This window comes from Mirounga angustirostris, unplaced genomic scaffold (assembly GCF_029215605.1).
Source record: "Mirounga angustirostris isolate CCGP_5_RB_7025 unplaced genomic scaffold, mMirAng1.0.hap1 SCAF_16, whole genome shotgun sequence".
NCBI classification, from domain to species: domain Eukaryota; kingdom Metazoa; phylum Chordata; class Mammalia; order Carnivora; family Phocidae; genus Mirounga; species Mirounga angustirostris.
The window spans coordinates 4733522-4744792 of NW_026991724.1; positions in this window are offsets into that span (position 1 = coordinate 4733522).

The following is an 11271-nucleotide window of genomic DNA, read 5'->3' on the forward strand; positions in this document are numbered from 1 at the left end:
CCAGGGGCCAGAAGCTGCCGCGGCTGCCGGGCTGTTTTCTCCCTGGCAGCTATGGCTGTTGCCCCTTGGTCCCTGGGGAGTGGGGGCATCACTGTCTTTGTTTACTTTGGCTCACACGCTGCTAAAAAATGTCATGTTTGCCACTGTTATCAGGCTTTACCAACCCTCGGGGCCTTGCCTTCTCGGGCAGGTGGGGTCAGGGCCTCAGTGATTTAACTTAGTGTCAGGTGACTAGACTTTTCCCAGGGACTGGACAGGAGGAGAGAACAGCCCCAAGAGCATTCTGCACGATTCTCCCCCAAACGGTGCCCGTGCCCAGCACAGAAGTCCTAAGAAGAGGGCTTCGGGCTCCAGGGCCAACACAGAGGCAGGATTCCAGAGCCCTGTCCTTTCCCACCGAGGCCCCACATGCCTGCAGAGTCTCTTAGAAGCTTACAAATGGCACAGGAGAGCCTGCATTCCCCTGCTGGACCACCTCCAGGGGCTCCCCCGCTGCCCCCAGGCCCACCTAGGCCTTAGCACAGGCAGGCCCCTGCAGGAGCTGACCTAGAAAGGCCTCCCCGCAGGTCTCTGCCTTCCCCCCAGGCCCCGAGGGGGTGTGCTCTCTGCTCTGCCCACCATGCACTGCCTTGCTTTCCTCTGGTTCTGGGCAAACCTCTCGAGCTCTGTCTCCATTCCGCTCAGACCAAGGTCGGGGTACTGGCACTTGCATTTCCAGGGCCCTACTATGTGCTGGCTACCAACGTGCATGCAGCACCCTGTGGCAGTGAGCAAGGACACAGAGGGCCAAGAACATTTTCCTGGTGGCGGGGCATTTGCTAGGCTGAGAAGCCTGGGAAGGAGAGAGGTAGGGAGGGGGCAGTCAAGCGCTGTCGTGCTACCCGGGGGACCCGTGGACCTCTCCAGCTGGGCACAGAAGGTTGGGGTGTGGGGACCAAGGGGTCTTGGCTGGGATGTAAGTGTCGGTGCTCAGAGGAGCTCCCAGAGAGAAAAAGGAGGCCAGGATGGAGCCGGCCGCGTCCCCATGGCTTGTTCAGATGCATGCGCCCCCCCACCCTGGGGGGATGCTGTCGGGCTCTGAGGTGGAGCCCAGCGTGCTCAGAGGATGCATCTTCACGGGGCCGGTGACGTCCCCCCTTTGGTTGTGACTCTGGAGCCCCCCGGACCTCAGGTAGACCCTATGAGGATCTTGCAAAGCAGCTTAGAGGTCTGCCTGGTTCCGGGCCAAGGTGACAGGGACGGGGACAGAGCGGGATTGGGGGGGAAACAGAGGGGGATGGAGGGGGATGGGACTACCGGCGGAGAGCAGAAGGCCGGGACCAACATGAGGATGGTAAGAGCTACCACCGAGTCCATCCTAGCTGGACCCCGGGCTGGTGTTTGAGGAAGTAACTCCCATTAGCCACATTTACAGATGAGCAGACCGAGGGGCGGCGAGGGGCCTAGCCTGGCGGCCTGTGTCCCTGGCGCCCGGTTCCTTCCCGAGCACAACACACAGCTTCTCGGTGAGTGCTTGTGGTTTCTGAGGAACAGATACCACCCTGAGTTGAGACCAAATAGAACCACCGCTGGCTTCCGGCGGGGGGGTCCTCATCACCACCACGTTCATCACCTTCACCATCACCATCACCTTCAACGCCACCACCAGCAGCAGCCTGGATAGGGGGACGGCAGGATTGCTCCTTAACTGCCCATTGGAGGCGGGGGGCGGTCCAACAGTGGGATGCGGGCACTGGGACCAGTGTGGGGAAGGATGGGGCTGGGACGGAGGCGCCTCTCTGGGGAGACGGTCGGAGCCCCGCCTTGCTCATGGGGCTGCATCCAGCAGGACCCGACAGGCCCCAGGCCCCTTGGACTGACTTCTCCCCAGCATGCCGGGCAGCCCGCCACCTGACCACCTGGCTGCCTGCCCCCTGAGGCGCTGGGGTGCTGCCAATGGGCACAGTCATGTCTGGGCAGGGTCCTGGAGGCGCTGAGTGTTTGGGGCCTGTGTGGAGGTGGAGGAGTGACCTGGCTGTTTGGCCTCAGGGAGATTTGCACAGATGTCTACTGTACGAGCCGGTGGGGGGGGGCACCCAGCTGGCCTCACCTCCGGACAACTCCTGCACTTGAGGCGATGCTTCTTGAATGGTGGAATTCAGGGCATGGAGGCTAAAAATGCCATCAGGCCGGGCCTGGCCCCACTCCCCTCACAAGTCCGTGCAAGGATGGGCCTGTCCACCTCTGGCTGTCAAGGACTGCGGACCTGAGTCCAGGCCGCTGTGGCCTTCTTCCTCCTCTGGAGCCCCCGGCCTCCACCGTCCATTTGATCAGGGTGCCCGCTAATGTGTCATCAGCCAGGACTGTGCCTGTGCCCCCCCCAACTCTGAGATCCGTGGCCCACCGAGGGCCTAGAATGGTCAGGCACAGAATCCTGGGGGCGAGGACGCCTGTGCTCAGAGCATGCTGTCCCACGAGCCCAGCACCCTCTCTCCCAGTTGACGAACCTTGGGGAAGTGGTTCCTCCAGGGTCACCCGGCAGGAACAGCCTTGGAAATCTGCCTAGAGCTCTTTTCCCCTCCACAGGTCTGTGACCTCCGGGGAGGGAGCCCAAAGCTCCCCCGGCCTTCAGTGACTCAATCAGCTGGAATTTATCGCTGAGCGCTGTGCTAAGAAGTGGACATATGATGAGCGAGAAAGACCGAGATCATCTTACCCAGCGGGGAGATAAGTGCAGAGGTGTGCAATCACAAACCAACCTCTCTGGCGGGGTTGGGAAAAGCTGCGCTGGGACGGAACAACTGGGCTGGGAACTGAGGGGTGCTTAAGTACTGACTAGGGAGAGAAGCCGTGCAGGTGAGGACAGCAGCAGGTGCAAAGGCCCCGAGGTTGGTAGGAGACTTTTGAGAAAAAGAATGTGCCTGCGTGAGGGCGGCGGAGGCTCACAGGACCCAGATCATGTAGGCTTGGTGGCCAAGGAAGGAATTTGGTCCCCGTCGCCCCCCCCCCCACTCCCCGCCACCGAGAGCAAAGGGAAGACCCCAGAGGAGGGTGACAGGATCAGGCTTGCAGTGTGAAAAGGTGATGGGGAGGGTGAGGGCAAGCATGGGTCAGGGGCTGTGGCCGCTGTCTCAGGAAAGGGTCAAGGTTATAGCCACTTCCTGTTCCTCAGGAAGCAGCTCCTTTTGGGACCCACCAGATTCCAGGATGCTGTGTGTGTGTGTGTGTGCTGTGTGGATGTGAGGAGCAGACAGAGAGGTCAAAGTGCCGGGGGGGGGGGCTTGCCGTGGGGGGAAAGGTCAGAGGGCACATGGGTGTGGTCTCTCCTCCTCTCCCAAGGTCCAGAGCAATGCGGTACAAAGTCCCATTAGGCCCTCACCCTTCACCTCCCTCCATCTGTCCCTTACCCCGGGCGCCCTGCAGCTCTGCCCACCGGCAGTATTGGTATTTCATATACATATGTACGTATAACCTACACACGGTGAAGCGCACACCGAGGTCTGCAGATGTGCTTTCTATGTAACCACCAGCCGGGTCAAGACATGAACCATGCCCAGACCCCTGAAGCCTCCCCGGGACCCTCTGTCAAACCCTCTTCTTTGTCCCCTGCATTAGTGTTGCCTGCTCTTGATCTTGACATCAGTGGAATCTCCCAGAATGTCCTCTCGGGTGTCTGGATCTTTTGCTCCCCTGTGTGGCTCTGGGATTCACTCGCGTTGATGTGTGGGCCTGCGGTTCCCTCCTTTTTATTCCTGAGCACAGTTCCACTGTCTGCAAACACCACAGCTGGCTTATCCATTTCCTGGACATTTGGCTGTTTCCAGCTTTGTACTGTGACTGTTCCCAGGCAAGCCTTCGTGGGGACATCTGCTTTCGTTTATTTGGGGTAAAGTAGAACTGCCGGGTCACAGGGAGGGCGAGTATGCAAGTTTATTAGAAACCACACATGGCTTTCCAGAGGCTGTGCCCAGCTGGTCTGGGCTTCTGCTGGCCCCCATCAGCGCCAACACCCAGCGGCCTGCAGCGCTTTGCAGGCGGCCTCTGCCCTTAGGCTCACAGTTCCCCAAACACAGGTCACTTCTGTCCTCCCGGACGAACCGTCCTTTCTGCCAGGAGCACACGTCTGTCCACTGCCCTCCTGGGGACAGCCTCCGGGGCCTCTCAAATCTCACTAGAGCGTCTTGGCGACCCGCTGACGTCCCCCAGGCCCTGGCCAGCATCTCTGACCCCACGTTCTCCCGCCTCCTGTAAGCCACCTTTGCTCAGGCTCTCCTGAGCACCCCGAGTTTGCCTTGGGGTGGGGATGGCGGCTTCTTCTCCCAGCTAGGATCTCACAGGCAGGAGGAGGCTGCTATAAACACGAAATAGCTGAATCAGCGAGGCCAAGGCTGGGTGGACACACAGGCAGATGGGACCCCCTTCTGATAAAGCACACACACAGCTTATGCGTGCAGCTCGACGGAGTTTCGTAGGCACGGACGCCCGTGGACCGCTGCCGAGGCCAACGCATGCAACACGCCCAGCTCTGCCTCCGATTTTTCTCCCCATAGGTTAGTGTTGCCTGTTCTCGAACTTGCTGTAAAAGGAATCACACAGAATGTTCTCTCTGGTCTCTGCCTTCCTTGGCTTGTTCCAGACTCCTCCTCCCGGTCTCCTGGGCCTTGCTGGGTCCCTCTCGGCAGCCACCTGGCCTTTTGATCAAGGCAAACTCTGGCCCACGCGTGTCCCCCTGGTCCACCTGGCCACACGTCTGGGCTTGGCGCGACAACACAGCGAGAGAGACACTTTATATTTGTGGGGCAGGAGCCTTAGAGGTCGGCCCCCTCCGGGCAGTAAGTGCGTTCTCACGCTTCAGCACGTGGGAGCTCAGGAAGGTCTCAGACCGCATCCCAGACTCACTGTCTAGGAAAACTGTTTCTTTCCTTTGCTTCAACCCCCGGGGCTTCTGACACCCGATGTGTGGGTGTTTCCTGCACCAACCGAGTCTCATCCGCCAGCTGGGTGTCCCACAGTTCAATCCGTTCCAACAGCAGCCGGAGCTGGCCCAGACCACTCGGGTTAAGGGCTCAGCCCCACAGATGCCCTGACCCACACTCTGACTTGGCTACAATCACAGATTCCCATGACCCCCTCCTCAGGCCCCCTAGTTTTCTAGAGCAGCTCCCAGAACCCCGGAGAACAGTGTACATACGACTACTGGGTCATTACAAAGGCTGTGGTCCTGGACACAGGGGAGTGGCCAGACGGAGAGACACACAGGGTGAGGCCCGACAGGGTCCCAAGCACAGGAGCTTCAGTCCCTGTGGAGCTGGGTGTGTCTACCCCCCTGGCACGTGGATGTGCTCACAACCTGGAAGCTTCCAAACCGCACACCTTAGGGACTTCGAGGGACGCGTCAGCACACAGGCAGGATGGACCGTGAGCTCGGTCTCCTGCCCCCCACCAGGAGGATGGGGGGTGGGGCTGCTGTGCGGGAGCCACCCAGGGTCACCTCACTGGGACAAAAGGCATTCCCATGACCCAGGAAAGATCTCACCAGGGCGTCTATGTCGGAACTGGGGTCAAAGATCAACTATGGCAACAGAAGATGCTCCAGGCACATTTATCAGTCAGAAAACTACAAAGGTTGGAGGAGCTCTGGCCAGGAGCCAGGGGGAAAGACCAAATTTATGCATTTCTTCTATCGCAATGCCCACTCGCTGGGGCAGAACATTGGGGGGGGGGGCCTGGCAGCCTGTACTCCCGCAGAACCCCCAGGGGTTCCGGTGCAGCTTGGGTGTGAGAAGCCCTGACTCCCGGCACGTGAGTGTGCTGGCGATGAATCAGGCAGGATGGGAACACTGCTTTCTTTGATACGATGCCATAGTCATTCTAAAGAACGTGGAAGGGTTCTGCTACCCGGGTCTGACATCCTCTGATCCGTAATCAGAGCACCGGCCGGAGCGTCCCCCGCAGACCGGCCAGTTCCCAGCTGGCTGCCTGGCTCAGCACTGATGGGGGTCGAGACCCTGCCCAAATGCCCTTCCCACACGGAGGGAGCCGGGGATCCCAAGGTGTCTTTCGTCACCCCGTCGGTAGAGGCCCGGCATGCCAACTCTTTTCCATTGGTTTCTCCCACATCTGTTCTCTACCTTCTCTGTCCTGCTCTGAGCCCTGGGAGTCTGGTGCCCTGACCGGCTGGCTTCTGTTGGGTTTCATCGAGGAAAGACCGGGGCAGGAGGGCAGAGGGCAGAGGGCAGAGGAGCGGGCGTGGTGGAGGGCTGGGCAACTTGAACAGCCAGCCTCGGGGGCACGGTGGAAAGCCCTAATTAGCAGTGCTGCCCACCGTCAATCTCAAGCTACCGTGGCGAGTTACGACCGCTCCGCAGTGGAGTCGGGGAGAGGCATGTGGGAGGATCACCTCGGATGTGGATGACATTGTGACCACAGTGCGTGGCAAAAGGCAGCAAAATCATCAGGAAGTGAGGAGTTCTGAGGATGGATTATCTTTGTTTTGAATATGATTCACATAATTTTTAAACATGGGGGTGTTTCACAACTGGCACACAAAATTCCCGAAAAGGTCACAATCAGCTCTTGCAAGTAGGAGGGCACAAGCAGGTGTGGGCGCAGTGCTGGCCGGGTGACACCTCGTCGGCCGGCATCAGCCCCGATTCCTCTCCCCGGTCTCCCTCGGTCTCCCTCGGCGGCTCCAGTGACACTCCCCTTGTCCCTTCAGCGCAGGGGCAGAACTGGCTTCCTGCTTTGCCATCCCCAGGGTGCCCCAATGCTTCTTGTTCCCTTCCTGGCTCCCCCAAAGGGCGTCCTGCGAGTGGCAGACAACGGAGCAGATGCCCAACCCTGCTCGCACACCAGCCGACCCGCCCCTTCTTTCTTTTACTTCTCAACCTTCTGCACAAGATGTCACTGGAAGAAATGATTCCGAGACCAGAAACCAGAAACCCCTGGGGGCATGGTGAGCTTTTCCAGGGCAGAAAGGCCCTCTTTAGAAAAGGGACAGCATCCCCGGGGCATCGCGGGCGGGTGTGGAAGCTGGAACTGCCCCGTCTGTCAGGATAACAGTGCACATGGCTGTGGACCGGCCATCCCTCGTGAGGTATTTGTCTTAGAGACAGACTTGCACCCATCCGAAATGATGTCTGTCTAGAGTTATTCATTACGGCATTGTTGAGAAGAGCCGAAAGCGGGACGCAACCCAAGTGCCAGTCGTTAAGAGACTCGTGAAATAGGTTCTGGCACATTCTTATAATGGACTATTTTGCAGCCATTCTTTATGGAGTGACATGAAAGGTGCCCTGTGATGGCGAATGAAAACAGGGTATCAGGAGGTGGTGGAGTCTGCCCCCATTTGTGCAAGACAGGGGAAAGGAAGAAAGCAGAGCATGGGGCAGGGGTGGGGGGAGAGGACGAAGGGGGCGCGGGGGGAGGAGGCGCGAGGAGGACGGGCTGGCTCTCTCCCAGGTGGGGAGGTGGGGACCTGGGTGGCTGGGGACCGACTGCTCCCTCTACACCCGTTTGCACTTTGAGGGCCGTACCATTTCCATGGACTACGCCTGGTCGGCACATAGGTAAAATTCACACATAAACAAGCAAATGCTTTTGGAGTTTCACAGAGGCCTCCCCAACACCTGGGCCCCCAGAACTCGAGCTAGGGCCCCCCTGCCAGCTGACCAGGGCGGAGGCACCCCTCCAGGGCCCTCTAGGCCTCCGCTGGGCTCCATGGGGGCAGGACACCTGAGGTCCAAGAAGGACCCTGCAGTGGTGCCTTCTCCCTGGTCCCAGGGTTTCCAGCCCCCGCCCCCCATCCCATCCTCACTCCACTCAGCTCAGTGCCCACCTGAGCAAGAGAGCAAGCTGGGAGCTGGCGTGTGGAGTGGCGAGCCCAGCCACACCGAGGGCTCGCACGCCCTGTGGTCCAGGGCCTGGCTCAGGGTGCGCTGGGATATTTGTGGATTGACTGACTGCCGGACAAGGGCCCAAACGCTCTGCTGGAACAGCCCTTCCGGTTAGTTCTACAGGAAGCTTGATTTCAGGTGTTTTTGCCTTCCCCTGTGACTCCTCTGATGACCTCGTCTGGGGGGGGTGGCTTTAGAGCAGCATTTCTCAAACTCACTGACCACACACCCTTTCTTCATGGGACATTTTGCAGAACTAGCGTTCCCTGGAACACACTTTGGGAACCCTGGGTTAGTTGAAAGACCTACTGGCACCCTTGAGACCTGGAGACCAGGGACTCAATGAGTCAAGTACAAGGGTCGGGGCTCGGAGGACTGGAAGGCCTGGGACACCAGCCTGGTCCCCCACTCGAGAGATGTTGATTGAACTGGTGTGGGGTGCGGCCCAGGTGCTGGGAGTTTGAAGAACCCCCCAGGTGCTCCCCATGGGCAGCCAGAGTTGAGAACCACTGTTCTAGGGCTGGCATCTGCGGGAGGGGCAAGAGGATGGCCCTCCTGTGTTGCAATCTGGGGTCACATCGCATCGTCCACAGAAGGTGGAGGTGAAGGTCCTGTTTGACTGGGCACTGACCAATGATACTTGGTTCTGAGCCCCACGTCTTAACAGAAAATCGGAAAATGTCCAGAAAAGAGGAACCCACATGGCAAGAAGGTTCCAGATTGGGTCTTCAGGGGCTCACGCTAGGCCTGTTCTCTCTGGAGAGTTCCTGCCACAGACCGAGAGGCAGAAGGCACTCCTTGGAACAGTGGCTCCACGTGTCCCACCTGCCCTCAGCCCTTTCCATTTAGGGCTTGTGCTCGAAGCCACTCAGGTTTCTCCACTGCCCTGTGCGGCGCTCGCTCCAGGGGAGGCTCCCTGAGGACAGGCGGCAGGTGTTGGCAGGGGGAGGCTGCGGGAGGGCCAATTCTTTCAAACAGACCAGTGACTCCCGGGGTCATGTGCGGGACCGGCTAGCTCAAGGCACATTTCAAGGAGTTTGTGTGCATTTAAGAGGCGGGAGAGGGGTGAGGGGTCAGGACGACCCTGTGGGTTCCCCTGTGGAAGCTGGTGGCAGGGCTCTGTCCCCGAGGTGAGGGCGCAGGGAGGATCTTGCTCTCTGTGCTCACCGTTGTATTCCGAGCCTGGGAGGCTTTACTGAATGGCTGAGGTGTCAGCGGAGGAGCAAGATGAGGTCTGGATTTTGGGGGAAGGTGGGTGGTCAGGGAATGTCTCTGAAGAAGTGACATTTCCACTGAGACCTGAAGAGTGCACGGAGAGTCAGCCTCAGGAAGAGCACTCTAGGCAGAGAACAGCACAGGTAAAGGCCCTGGGGCTGGGAGGCTTGGTGTGAGGACAGCAGTGGGACTGGGGCTGGGGAATGGGGGATGTTTGTGGGCTGAGGCCGGCCGCACGGGGCTTTGAGAGGCAGCGTGGTGAGCAACATGCCTCAGGGGCCACTTCCCAACGGAGTGGCCTGGGGCAAGTGACTTACCAGCTCTGGGCCTCAGTTTCCTCATGGGTAAAACGGGGATTAAAAATAGCAACCATCACCCAGGATTGGGAAGGGCGCACTGTACGGAGAACAGAGCCTGGCATGTGGTAAGCTCTGCTGAAATCCTCGCCGCCAACCTCCCCACTCTCCTCAATGGAGGAGCCCAGGAGACAGGGCCAGGCCTAGAAACCAGGTCAACCGGCTCGGGATTCTGGGTCTTTTCCATTCTGACTGCTCCCTCCCACCTCTCCCTGCGCACACACCCTGATTTGGAAGAGTCTGTGGCTGGCAGAGGCCCAGGGGTTCTGGATCCTGTCCAGGCCCCTAATTGGGAGCTTCTGTCTCTACCACTGTGACCACATCCCTGGAAAGAGGATTTGGCGGGCCTGCCCACCCCTGCGGGCTGCGTGCGCCCCAGCAGGCCTGCCGCCTCCTGCCAGGTGGGGAGGAGCGGAGCGTCCCTCTGCGTGATCCTCGGGCTCTGGCAGGGACCGGAAGGGGCAGGCAGCGACTGGCAGAGGGAAGGTGCAGCCCGGCCTCAGCTCCCTGTGGGGCCCGGGACTGCTCCCCAGAACTGCCCTTCCTTCCCTCCAGCTGCTCAGAGTCAAGGCTGACTCCTCCTTGGTTCACACCCAAGTCATCAGCAAACCCCACCAACGCTACCTGCAAGACCATCTGGAGTTTGACCACCTCGCACGACATCTGCAGCTGCCAAGTCTCTGCCCTAGACTGCCACACAGCCTCCGAACCACACAGGGCATGCGGCATCAGTCTTGCTCTGACCACAGCCCATCCTCCACCCAGCTGCTGGGATGACCACACCACCCAAAGCCAGATGGTGTCCCTAGCCCTCTGATGACTTCCCTCTCGCCAGGGGTCCAAACCAGTCCTCTGTGACCTGCCCTCCTCACCCGTCTGACCTCCTCTCCCACCTCCCTGCCCTTCTGGGCTCCTCGCTGCTTTCGGCACACTCCCTCCGCAGGGCCTTTGCACTTGCTATTCCCTGGGCCGAGAATGCTCTTCCTTCAGATGTCTATGTGACTTGTTCCCTCAATTCACTCAGGTCTCTGCTCAAATGTCTTCTCAGTGTATAAAAGGGTAACTCCCACCCTCCTTATCTAGCTGTGTTTCTCTATTTGCCCTCACCACCACTTCATGTACTACACACTAACTTGTTCATTTGTTTGTCTGGACCCCACACTGGGATGCAAGTTCCCTTAGGGCAGGGTGTATTCTCTTCTGTTCCCTGGTGGATCTCGATCTCGAGCCTCCTGGAGGGCCTGGCACATAGCAGGTGCTCAATAAACATGATTACGTAAGTTGAGCCTATGGGTGCTCCTTAAGCAAGAGATCACCAGGGCAGCACTCTCCCGGGCTCCTTCCTCTGGGACTGACCTTTCTGTCACTAGAGACACAGTGTCAGAGAGGTTAGCGCCTACCAGGTGACTCCAAGACCCTGGAGCTCCGGGAGCAGGCACGTGGCTTTCCTTCTGGTGGGGGCCAAGCACAACACCAGCATGGGAGCCACTTTCTGGCCATGGAATCGGGGTAGGTCACATTCCATTCATTCGGCCAGTGTGGGGCTGGTGCTCTGCATGGGCCAGGAGCACGGGGGACAGACCATGCCGCCTGTTCCTCGTGGGGGTCGGAGATCCGAGGAGGGGACGGTGAGCCAAGAAAGGGCAAACGCGAAACTGAGGATGGGCGTGGTGGTGGGGGGGGTGGGCACAGAAGCCTTGAGCCCTGTCTGTCATCAGGAGGTTTTCTGCAAGCGGGGGAGGAAAGGCCGAAGGCATCAGCCAGAGGAGCTGGGCGACAGGGAGATTGCCTGCAGGGGTGGGGGCAGGGAAGGCCGAAGCCAGAGG